The sequence below is a fragment of the Haliotis rufescens genome, unplaced genomic scaffold, assembly GCF_023055435.1.
Source record: "Haliotis rufescens isolate VD_foot unplaced genomic scaffold, xgHalRufe1.0.p SCAF_6, whole genome shotgun sequence".
Lineage (NCBI taxonomy): Eukaryota > Metazoa > Mollusca > Gastropoda > Lepetellida > Haliotidae > Haliotis > Haliotis rufescens.
The window spans coordinates 35037883-35050695 of record NW_025964334.1 but is presented as its reverse complement, the minus strand read 5'-3'; the positions used below and the strand labels follow the sequence as shown (position 1 = coordinate 35050695).

Genomic DNA, 12813 nt, shown 5'->3' with positions numbered 1-12813 from the left:
AAGACAGACCACCCCACTGTCACACAACATAGACAGACCACCCCAATGTCACACAACTAAGACGGACCACCCAAACGTCACACAGCAAAGACGGACCATCCAAATGTCACACAACATAGACAGACCACCCCACTCACACAACATAGACAGACCACCCTACTGTCACACGACTAAGACGACCATCCCACTCTCACACAACATAGACAGACCACCCCAGTCTCACACACATACACAGACCACCCGAATGGCACATACATAAACAGACATAACATAACATATTTATTTAATCTTTATTGTAACAGAAAACGAAAACACCATGTCAATACTTACATCACACAAGCTACATTACTCAACATTATTCATCAATATCATAATTATGAACCGCAGTATGGCCTCGATCATCTCGGCTGTATTCACAGAAAAACTGTATGTCGGCATTTGTATTAGCACGGATAAACATATCTTGGCTATAATTACCGATAAACAATATATCGGTTATTATCACAGACAAACAATATCTCAGTTATAGTTATTATCATAAATAATCTGTATCTCGGTTGATATCACAGATATACAATATGTATTATATGAGACATGTTTTACATAATACTGAAACGGTATTCATATATATTATGGCAGAAATTGGTTCTTAGAACAACTGTTTCGGAAACCCACGGATTTCGATTCCAATTCCAAGCATCATAATCAGGGAGAGTCTATGATTTGAGCCCACGATCATCGTATCCTGGCACAACAAAGGGACGCAACTCAGCGTACCTGAGCCACCACTTAATACGTCTACCGTCAGTTCACACGGTGAATTATTACGTTGTTAACGTCACGCGGTTAGATAAAGACAAAAGCGCCATAACCGTATCCTAATTCGTGAAAGAAAGGGGATTCTATTAAAAACCCTTGAATTCATTTATGTTAAAAACACAGTCATTTCGGGTGCCTATACACTAGCTTTCCTTGCATTAGCAAATAAAAAGTTCCTTAAATTAAACATGACACCATACACGATATATGCTCAACCACTAGCAAATGACAGTGATCATTTGAATATACTTGGAACCAAAGTGAAAACCACGCCTAAGATTTCTTCCCTAACGGCGAATGTAAGTAACGAAATATTTACCCATGCAAGGCGGAATTCTAATTTGAAATTTTGAATTTGTCTATTTATTAATTTTGAAATAAATAAAATCATTGGAAACCCTATCGTCAGCCAAATGAAACACAAGTACTAGATGTATTTATTCATTTTTTAAGACTTAGTAGAGAGGAGTTTTAGGTTTGTCTCATTATGATAAATGAGAACATTCCAGTTTCTTTTGTGTTTGAGTATATGTGGTCTCTGATTAAACACAGTATAATCATACGCACGCATGCGACAGGAAACGTTTTGTGATCATGTTATCGTCAGATAATTTACCTATTTTATGTAAATTTTTATTGACTATAGTTAACAAAATACCCTGTTAATGCTGATCCCAAATTGACATGTATTGTAAACAATTGCACATATGTATGCTTTCTTGACGGCTATCTTGATTACTTTAAAGTATATATCTTGATCTTTATCTTAATTAAACACAGCTGTTAGTAATGTCATGTCGGAATTATATAAACCATTGTTCTGAAAAAGATCAAAGGCAAACAGTGACCCTCGAGACATCCACGGGAGGGGGGTCATGTCAGATGGGTGTGTCCCAGTTCTTAGATCCCCTTCACAAGGCCGAACGTCTCAAATTCCCAGCCAATCTCGCCTATCTGTCCGTGCTTAGCTCGGGGAAAATTGCTTGCCGGCGGGCTTCGGTTCAGATAGGATATATTGTTGGTCGTCTCCATCGATCGCGCGCCGATGCCCACTGATTGGAATTTATCGTGAACGTTGACCCGCTGATCTCTCAACCCACTGGGCCCTGGAAAAGAATGAAGGGTCGTTCAAACAAATATGTTTTGTTATTAAAGTCCGAAAACACTTGTCCTTTGCAAGTCCCGTGAAGATTCCTGGTTAGAATTGGTCTTAAGCAACCCATGCTTGTCGTACGAGGCGACTAACGGGATCGGGTGGTCAGCCTCGGCGACTTGGTTTGAAGCGTGTCATGATGTCAATCACTGGATTGTCTGGTTCAGACTCGATTCTTTACAGACCACCGTCATATAGCTGGAATATTGCTGAGTGGGGCGTTAAATAAAAAACAAACAAACTTTGCACTCAAACAGGATAAGAAAAAAGTTTTTTGCATGGAAAAATGAGTGAAGATTGTTAAACGCCACAGTCAGAAATGTCCTAGAGGGGCGGTCGGGTAGCCTAGTGGTTAAAGCGTTCGCTCGTCACGTCGAAGACCCGGGTTCGATTCCCGACATGGGTACAATGTGTGAAGCCCATTTCTTGTGTCCCCTGCCGTGATATTGCTGGAATATTGCTAAAAGCGGCATAAAACCATACTCACTCACTCACTCCAAGCCATGGAGGCGCGATGACACGTAACCACTCATTTCACAGAGTCTCACTACCATATCCTTTCTTCACAAGTCCGTTCTTAGGACAAGGATAACATACTTTGGACCCAAAACCCAAAACCGACAACCACCATCCTACATCGTAGTTAGAAGGACGATGATTCAGACCACCCACTCACTCACTCACTCACTCACTCACTCACTCACTCACTCACTCACTCACTCACCCATCCAACGACCCACCCATCCACTCACTCACTCACTCACTCACTCACTCACTCACTCACATGTGGCCAATTATTAGTTGTATGTCTTCTGGTACAAAGTTACAACCGATAAGTTTTCAGTACCATCACGTACTATTGTAAAGAATGCTATAAATATTAGCAACAAAACCCTTACCATAGCCAATAGAAATCTTTGCATAAAGCAGAGGCGATTCTACAATTCCGACTATATCATGAGCATGTGTTTATGAATCACTATCAAATAGTAATATAATGATACCAGGTGTTCGCGAAATGGTGAGCCTATCTTGCCTTACCGGTTGCACCCGTCACAAACACATGCAAAGGCAAGTCAATTGTTAACCTGAAAAAAACATGGAAACATATGGTACAAGAGAAATAGGGAAGTGCATCGGACATCACTTTTGTCACTGATGCGTAAAATTTGGAAATGTCCACCAACATGTCCACTATAAAACGTTTTGAAAGCTTTACTGAGGCCTTGAATGTTGTAACCTTGATCAAACAACGTCTGAGCAAGAAGACCGCCTCCGTGGTCTAGTGGTAGAGCGTCCGCCCGGAGAGCGGAAGGTCCGGGGTTCGATCAAGACGTTAAAAGATGGTACTTGTTGTTAGCCTGTCTGGCGCTCGGCTTTAAAGGGCTAAAAGTCAGTATACTGTGTCTGAGTGGGGTATTCATGTTAAACTGCGGCATGGTATCTCAGTGAGCTAGCACTATAAATCGGCATCAGTCCGGACTAGTACAAGCAGCCACACAAACACATACACGTACATGCACGTCGCTGTATAAGCGCAATAATCTTGGACGCGACGTTAAACCCAATTTCACCTCACCTGAGCAAGAAACAAGGTTTTCTGGTAATAAAGGTCTACACCTGATCTGGGTCTGACGTTTATGTTCCGAAGACTTCACGATCAGATTGCTCCTAGGTCAAGTGACATAGTGCATTTTTTTCATTCCTTCCCATTACAATTGTTGTGAAAGCTTATTGAACACGGGGATCAGTGGCTTGGCACAACACACAACGTTAACACACAGCACACAACACACAGTACACGCCAGTTCACTGAGAGTAAAGCTATCGACCGTAGAGTATTAACTATTTAATCTACATCTGCAGTAAGCATTGAAACGTTCAACAAAGCCTTCTTGGATGATATCCGCTCAATATTTACTGTAGTATGCTTACATTAATGACCCATTCAGCTTGTTAGGAAGCGTGTATCCTGTTATTGTTAATAATTAAATTCCCAACAGTCAGTGAGAACTTAATAGCATTCTCTGCCGCAAGTAGTCGCTATTGATATAGACTTGTGGAGGTTATTCAGTCATCGTGTCAGTTCAAGTATTGCTTTGGGAAAAATGTAAAGACGAGACTTAACTCGACTTTGAAAAGAGTCAACATATTTGTGCAAATACAAGGTCGGGTTGAACTAAAAATAGAAGATATCAGTAAAAATGTTACACTGAACGTAATACTGATGTATCACAGCTAAAAGTTAAATGAATGTATGTGGTGTTTAAATTTGATATCTTGTTTATAATCTCGTATCCTTCAACCCGCATCTCACATCTCGCATCTCGCATCTCGCATCTCGCATCTCGCATCCCGCATCCCGTCTCCCGCCTCCCGCCTCCCGCCTCCCACATCCCGCATCTCACATTCCATATCCCATATCCCACATGCCGCATCCCGCACATCCCGCCTCCCACATCCCGCATCTCACATTCCATATCCCATATCCCACATGCCGCATCCCACATCCCGCATCCCGCATCCCGCATCTCACATTCCATATCCCACATCCCACATCTCACATCTCGCCTACCGCCTCCCGCATCTCACATTCCATATCCCATATCCCGCATCCCACATCCCGCATCTCACATTCCATATCCCACATCCCACATCCCACATCCCACATCTCACATCTCGCATCCCGCCTACCGCCTCCCGCATCTCACATTCCATATCCCACATCTCGCATCCCGCATCTCACATCTCGCCTCCCACATCCAACATCCCACATCTCTCATCTCACATCCCACATCCCACATCCCACATCTCGCATCCCACTTCCCACATCTCGCATCTCACATCTCGCCTCCCACATCCCGCATCTCACATTCCATATCCCACATCTCGCATCCCTCCTCCCGCCTCCCACATCCCACATCTCGCCTCCCACATCCCGCATCTCACATTCCATATCCCATATCCCACATCCCACATCCCGCATCCCGCATCCCGCATCCCGCATCCCGCATCCCGCATCTCACATTCCATATCCCACATCCCACATCTCACATCTCGCATCCCGCCTACCGCCTCCCGCATCTCACATTCCATATCCCACATCCCGCATCCCACATCCCGCATCTCACATTCCATATCCCACATCCCACATCTCACATCTCGCATCTCGCCTCCCACATCCCGCATCTCACATTCCATATCCCATATCCCACATCCCGCATCCCGCATCTCACATCTCGCTTCCCACATCCCACATCCCACATCCCACATCCCACATCCAACATCCCGCATCCCACATCTCGCATCCCACTTCCCACATCTCGCATCCAACATCCCGCATCCCACTTCCCACATCTCGCATCAAACATCCAACATCCAACATCCTGCATCCAACATCTCACATCTCGCATCCAACATCCAACATCCCGCATCCAACATCCCGCATCCCACATCTCGCATCCAACATCCCGCATCCCACATCCTGCATCCAGCATCCCGCGTCCCGCATCCCGCATCCCGCATCCCGCATCCCGCATCCCGTATCCCACATCCTGCATTCCACATCCCGTATCCCGCATCCCGCATCCAACATCCCGTAACCCACATCCCACATCCCACATCCCACATCTCGCATCCAACATCCCGCATCCCGCATCCCATATCCCGCATCGCACATCCAACATCCCACATCAGGCATCCAACATTCCGCATCCCATACCCCACACCCCACACCCCACACCCCACACCCCACTGCTTTTCCGAAGCTGAGAATGGCCTAAGACTTCGGTATGTGCTCCCACATTAATCTGACATGCACATGTTTAACAGAGATACGGCAGGAGTATAGTATTGCTCATATACATGTATATAGAAAGGTCGCTGTACCGCTGACCGACGTACCTGTAAACATGACAGGCCCACTGAATGGGGCCCACGACTGATGAGCAGGGAGTGATGCAGATGAGGCACTGGCCGTGGTCCGTGTGCTGACGCTAGACAGAGGTCGCGCGGACATGGTCACTCGAAGTTCTTTCCTGCAGGGTGAAAATAAAAATTAGGGCACATCAAATTGATTATTTGTTCCCTGTAATTTCCCTCAAGAGGGTCCTGGGAAGGTCCCCAGAATCTCATTAGTGCTGTTTAATACACTAAAGAATGCGATTCCGGCGTAGAATAGGCTTTCAGCAACCCATGCTTGCTGTAAAAGATGACTATGCTTGTCGTAAGAGGGACTAACGGGCCCGGGTGGTCAGGCTCGCAAACTTGGTTGATGCATGTCATCGATCCCAAATGCGTGGATCGATGCTCATGATATCAATCACTGGATGGGCTGGTCCAGACTCGATTATTTACAGACCGCCGTCATATAGCTGGAATATTGCTGAGTGCGGTGTAAAACAACAAACCAACATACATGTTTTAATATCCCATTGTCTGCCAATTGCAGAGAGAACTGACTTCAAGTCGCTAACCCTAACGTACAGGTGTGTAAATGAAACATGGCTGTGTATCAGCCATCTAGTACCTAGCTGTCTGGTGACACATTTCAGCTTGTCATTCCCACATATAAACTTAAATCTTGTGGTTCCCGATCTGTTTGAGTAACTGCTTCTCAGAAGTGGAATGTTCTTCCAAAAGCCCCAAGAACAGCTCCGTCACTTCTTTTTCAGTCAAGACTTAAAACATTAATTAGTTTAACTCTTATGTACATATGCACGTGTGTTGTCAGCATGCTTTGTTACTTGTTACATTATACGAATTATTATTATTATTTATTTTCATTATTTAACTAGAATGCTTTATCGTTGCTAATGGCAACCGTGAAGATCCGCGTTAGAATCGGTCATGATGCAGAAACCCATGTTTGTCGTCGGATGCAACTAATGGGATCGGGTGGTAAGGCTCGATGACTTGATACGTATCCCACCAAATTTTGTGTTTGTTTGTTGTTTTACGCCGCACTCAGCAATATGCCAGCTATATGACGGCGGTCTGTAAATAATCGAATCTGGACCAGTCAATCCAGTGATTGATAATATGAGCATCGATTCACGCAAATGGGATCAATGACATGCTTCAACCAAGTCAGCGAGTCTGACCACCCGATCCCGTTATTCGCCTCTTAAGTAGATGGACGCTCATGATATCAATTACGGGATTGTTTGGTCCAGACTCGATAATTTACAGATCGCCGTCATATAGCTTGAATATTGTTGAGTGTGGCGTTAACAAACCTACAAACAAAACAAACAAAATGTACGAATATCCAGATTCTAATTATAACAGCCTGCTAATCAGGCAAGTGAAAGAGAAGGGAGGTGATATATTCTTGTTACTGAGACATATTTTTCATCAATAAATAGTGTTTCAGTCTTTTCACGTCGCAACAGCTTCATGGCGGAGGGACGTCCGAAGTGTTGAAAGCGTGAGACGTTTCCCACTTTAACCCATAAACATGGATATGGTGCTAGCAAACCAAGAATCACACCCGGCTAATCTGGGATCGAACCCATGATCATAAGATCCTCGAGAAATGGACGGAGAATTGCGGCGCCTAAGATGACACAGATGGCCCAGTCGTTTGAGGCGTCGCAATTCGCTCTGCAGAGTTGTGTCCCTTGGACACGACAGAAATCTATGATTGTGGGCTCGAATCCCGGTTCGCCCTGATCGTGTTTCTAGGTTTGTCCGGAATTATACCCTTGTTCATTGGCTTCACCAAAGTTGTAAACCACTGCACCAAAACGGACTTTCTTCACACATTAAGCTGTCACGCCGTGATATAACTGGAATATTGTTCAAAGTGGCGCCAAACCAAACTTACTCAATCACTCTTTGATCATACACTGAACTGTACCAGCAACCACACATTTACGGGCGCTTCTGGTACAACCATTTTCGCACACGGAGGGTAAAATACACAGCCTTATCCACATAGACCAGTATACTCTAGGAACACTGATAACTTCATTCGTAGTACTTTTAAAAGACGTCTCTGAATAGTTTATAACCATTATTTTCCTTCATTGCTTCTGTTAGAGATAAAAGGCTAATGCAGAATAATATAAACGATCACTTAAGATATAGGTATGGACATTCTACAGAGCATGATAACATATAAAGCCTTTATGTTCCGGTTAAAGATTTGTCCAAATGGTATAAATAATAAAGGGACGATCTCGTCTAGTATATAAAACAGACAAGATGGTACAATTTAACTTGGAAACACTCAGGGGAAGGCATTCTTCAAGGTTCAATCGGAGGTCCTGGTACCATAATAATGATATTATATGTTGATATATCAGACTATGATTAAATCTACATTTAACATTAATCACTGGCATTTGTTTTTTCGGTTATAAAATGAGATTGGATGTAAGTATTGGACTGGCGAGGGGATAGATTGGATGTGTGATGTCGGTTATCAAAAGTATTGATTGAAACATAATATTACTGACATGTCTTAACAAAGTGAGTGAGTGGGTATGGTTTTACGCCGCTTTTAGCAATATTCCAGCAATATCACGGCGGGGAACAACAGAACTGGGCTTCACACATTGTACCCATGTCGGGAATCGAACCCGGGTCTTCGGCGTGACGAGCGAACGCTTTAACCACTAGGCTACCCGACCGCCCCTGTCTTATCAAAACGTCAAAACATAAGACAATAGCTCGTAAAACGTACCAGATTAGTTTCTTATTTTAGATAAGCCTCAGTTGTATTATTTTTAGATGTGAATAAGGTATTCGATGGACTTAATAAAGCAACAAAATAAAATTCAACAAAAATTAATACTTGAAACATTACCATACAGCTGAACTTAATGAACACTTGTGAATGCTGCTATGCCTAAGAAGGTACATGCACATGCGCGTGTGTTTAATAATTCCTTATAATGCATGTACGTGATTTGTCATAATTGTTGTTGATCATGGCCTGTGAAATACATTTCAGTTTTAATTGCCGTATTGAATTCTTAATTTCTCTACTTTGAAACGTAGTTTCTTAATTTAAAAGGCCAAATTTTATGGCTCAATCTTATGGTCTTTAGTTTCTTATTTGCCATATGGTCCTTGTCCTTGTCAAATATAGTCACATTTGGCTATATATTAAATTCAAGTGACACAACTACCAAATTATGTAGACTCAATTATTTTCAAGGTGACATTACTGCCACATTTCACCACAATTGCTGTGTATTCAAGTTACCAGACTTCAGTACAATAATAGATCATATATTGCACGCTGTGTAAATATTAGCAAAGTAGGATTTTTAGCACAAAAACGTTATTTTGTTTTTTATAAAATGTGACTCTAACACTGAACAGAGTATATACTTCTTAACTATGGCTTAGCAATGCGAATGTTGGCTGCTTCAGATATTTTTTCATCAGGATACTGTAAGCATCCATACATAACGTATGATGTACCCTGGGGGGTGTCAGGGCGTGCGTTGATGTAGAGGGTGGGCGGAGATCAAAGATGTAGCAACGAAACCTGGCGGAAAAAACATATCAAGCATTTCAATGGAAACTACCCCCATAATGACATGCATAACATTCAAAGGGAGACAACTCATACAAGCGAATCAGTGCGTACCGTTGAGCTCACACAAGCCACCTTATTTCCACCACGATCATCACTAAACCACTAAGTGTCTGCTCTCCTAAGTAGATTTACCTTAAAAAATTTGTATTTTAACAGACACTATAAGTCTGGAAGTTAATTTAAGGTACCGACGTTTACTACAATATCTGAAAAACTATTGGACCTACTCCAGTCAAAGTTGGTATGAGATTATTAAACAGTCATACATAACTGGATATTACATTTAAAGACAATCGGTGCATGAATAAAAAATCTGTCTATTTAGCTACCACTATATTTCATCAACAACCAGACCTGTTCGTCACGTGCGTGATTCCCGTGCAACCTTTCGAGTTGAGTTGATTGGTTCAACTGTGTCATATGACCCTGTGACGCAGGGGTAGCATTATGCAGATGGCTGTTACATTGAATGCTCGTTCCACCCGTGACGAACAGGTCTGGTTGTTGATGAAATATAGTGATAGCTAAATAGGCAGATTTTTATGTATGACTGTTTAATCATCTCATACCAACGAGTAGGTCAAATCGTTTTTCAGATATTGTAGTAAACGTCGGTACCTTAAATTAACTTCCAGACTATATATTATTGTTAAATCTTATGCTATTATGTTATTTATTGTAATCATTACGTGGTATTTTTCCTCTTTCCTTCAGGGGGCACGGGTGGCCCAGTCGTCTAAGGCGACGCGATTTGCTGTGCAGAGTTGCGTCCCTTGGGCACGCCAGAAACCTATGATTGTGGGTTCGAATCCCGGTTCGCCCCGATTATGTTTGCACTATACCCGTGCTCGTGGGTTTCACCGACGTGGTAAACGTTTTAGACCTGCATCACTTCGGGCTTTCCCTCCCTATTAAACTGACACGCCGCGGTATAACTGAAATACTGTTAAAAGGGCCGTTAAAACCCAATTTTCAAAGTAATTCATCATCATCTCCCAAGCTGACACACACTATCACCCCCACTCACACCCACACTCAATCACACGATGACTCACCAACTCACTCACTCAATCCTACTCAATCACTCAATCACTCCAGTTTCGGTATTAAACACATGTCCAACATGTTTAGCACTAAACGTGTTTGAAAACGGAACAGAAACATTCAGCGTATTTCATCAACACACGTATAGAATCTAAGCTCAAGAAATGAGCTTAGGTATCACAACAAACAACATCACCAAAACAAGTTTAACGTCTGAACATTAACAATTTAAAACAATTTAAAACCATAGCTATGCCACAAGGATTTAGATCACGGCTGATTCACGAAGGGCGATACGGTTCAATGCTCTCTAAGATAGCTGTTTAAGCATATTTCTGGCTGGGTCGAATTTCCGTTTCATAGTTTGTATTCTCTATTAATAAACCGCACCTCCCAGGTGGAAGGAAGCATGTATAGTTAATACCCAGACGTATACTCAGCTTCCTGTTAAGGGTTGCTTGTGAGTACGACCCATATACTGTGAGATATCTTGCATTTCAGATGACTGTCATTTTGGTCTTTCTCTCAACTGGCACTGCTGCAAGACACACGCACTCTTTCCTTGATAGGAGGAGCCAATCAATTATTTTATATACATAGATATGTATATACATATATCTTCTCCCTCTCACCATCTATGTTCGTACGGAATGCTAAATTATTATTGTTGTTGTTGTTAAAGTATTATTAATCTCTCTCTCTCTCTCTCTCTCTCTCTCTCTCTCTCTCTCTCTCCTCTATATCCTCTCTCTCCCCTCTCTCTCCTTGTCTCCTCTCTCTCCTCTATCTCTCTCCCTCTCCCCCCCCCCCCCCCTCGTACGGAATGCTAAATTATTATTATTGTTGTTGTTGTTAAAGTACTATTAATATCTCCTCTCTCTCTCCTCTCTCCCTCTCTCTCTCCCCTCTCTCCTCTCTCTCTCCTTGTCTCCTCTCTCTCCTCTCTCCTCTCTCTCTCCCTCTCTCTTCTCTCTCTCTCTCTCTCTCTCTCTCCATCTACGTTCTTACGGAACACTAAACTATCTACTCACCCTTTACCTCCGAACACGGCTTATCGGTGACTACAATGTACAGCTATTCCCTAGGGCTGTCCTTACCGGTGTGTTGGCCATGCAGACTACCTTATATATGAACAGGAAAGAATTGACAGGGGTTATTGCGTTACAGACCAACTTCACAGTTTAACGACTGTTGTCACGTACGTCGCCATATGCACCGTCCCCTCCTTGTTAATCGATACATACTTGTCTAGGGTATGATTATTGTCGTGCGGTATATAGTTTCACAGATGCACTGATTAAGGCCAAAGCCCCGTAATCCACCGATCAGCACTGACTACTAACGGAAAGCTACCGTACATACCTAAATACGGACCCCTAAATACGTGTATATTGCCATGGAGTGAGTGAGTGGGTGGGTGGGTGGGTGGGTTTGTGAGTGAGTGAGTGAGTGAAGGGTTATACGTCGCTTTGAACAGTATTTCAGGAGAGCGGAAGGTCCGGGGTTCGATCCCCGGCCATACCAGAGGACGCCTTAAGGGGCTAAGACAAGGACTGGTCGGCTCGGAGTCAGTATACTGTGTCTGAGTGGGCTATTCATGTTAAACTGCGGCATGGTATCTCAGTGTGCTAGCACTATAAAATCGGCACTAGTCCGGACTAGTACAAGCCGCCACACACACACACGTCGCTATATAAGTGCAATAATCTTCGACTCGACGTTATACCCCATTTCACCTCACCTCACCTCACCTCACCTCACCTCACCTCACCTCACCTCACCTGATGTTAGGTTAAATCCTGAAGTGATGCAGGTGTCATTTACCACTTTACCAAGAAACCCAAGAACACGGGTAACGGACAAACATAGAAACATAATCACGGAGAAGACACCATGATCTAAATTAATATGAGACAGTCGATCATTAGTATTCGGTTCAAAATATCTCATAGTCAGTAGTGGCCAACCTCTTCTAAGACACCTGACCGGTGAAGATCCGGGGTAGAATAGGTCTTCAGCAACCCATGCTTGCCATAAAAGGCAACTATGCATGTCGTAAAAGGCGACTAACGGGATCGGGTGGTCAGGCTCGCTGCCTTGGTTGATGCATGTCATCGTATCTCAGTTGCTCGGATCGATGCTCATGATGTCAATCACTGGATTGTATGGTCCAGACTCGATTAATTACAGACCGCCGTCATATAGCTGGAATATTGCGGCGTTAAAGAACAAACAACAACAGATC

General features: G+C 43.3%; 1 long non-coding RNA gene across 1 annotated transcript; it reads right to left on the bottom strand.

The window, feature by feature from the left end:
• Positions 1–282: 282 nt before the first annotated feature.
• LOC124148508 lies at positions 283–11764 on the bottom strand. The gene is made up of 3 exons (XR_006862976.2): positions 11600–11764; positions 5876–6009; positions 283–1925 (listed from the first exon to the last, which is right to left on the bottom strand). It is a non-coding gene; the product is annotated as an uncharacterized LOC124148508 (long non-coding RNA).
• Between the last annotated feature and the right edge of the window lie 1049 nt (positions 11765–12813).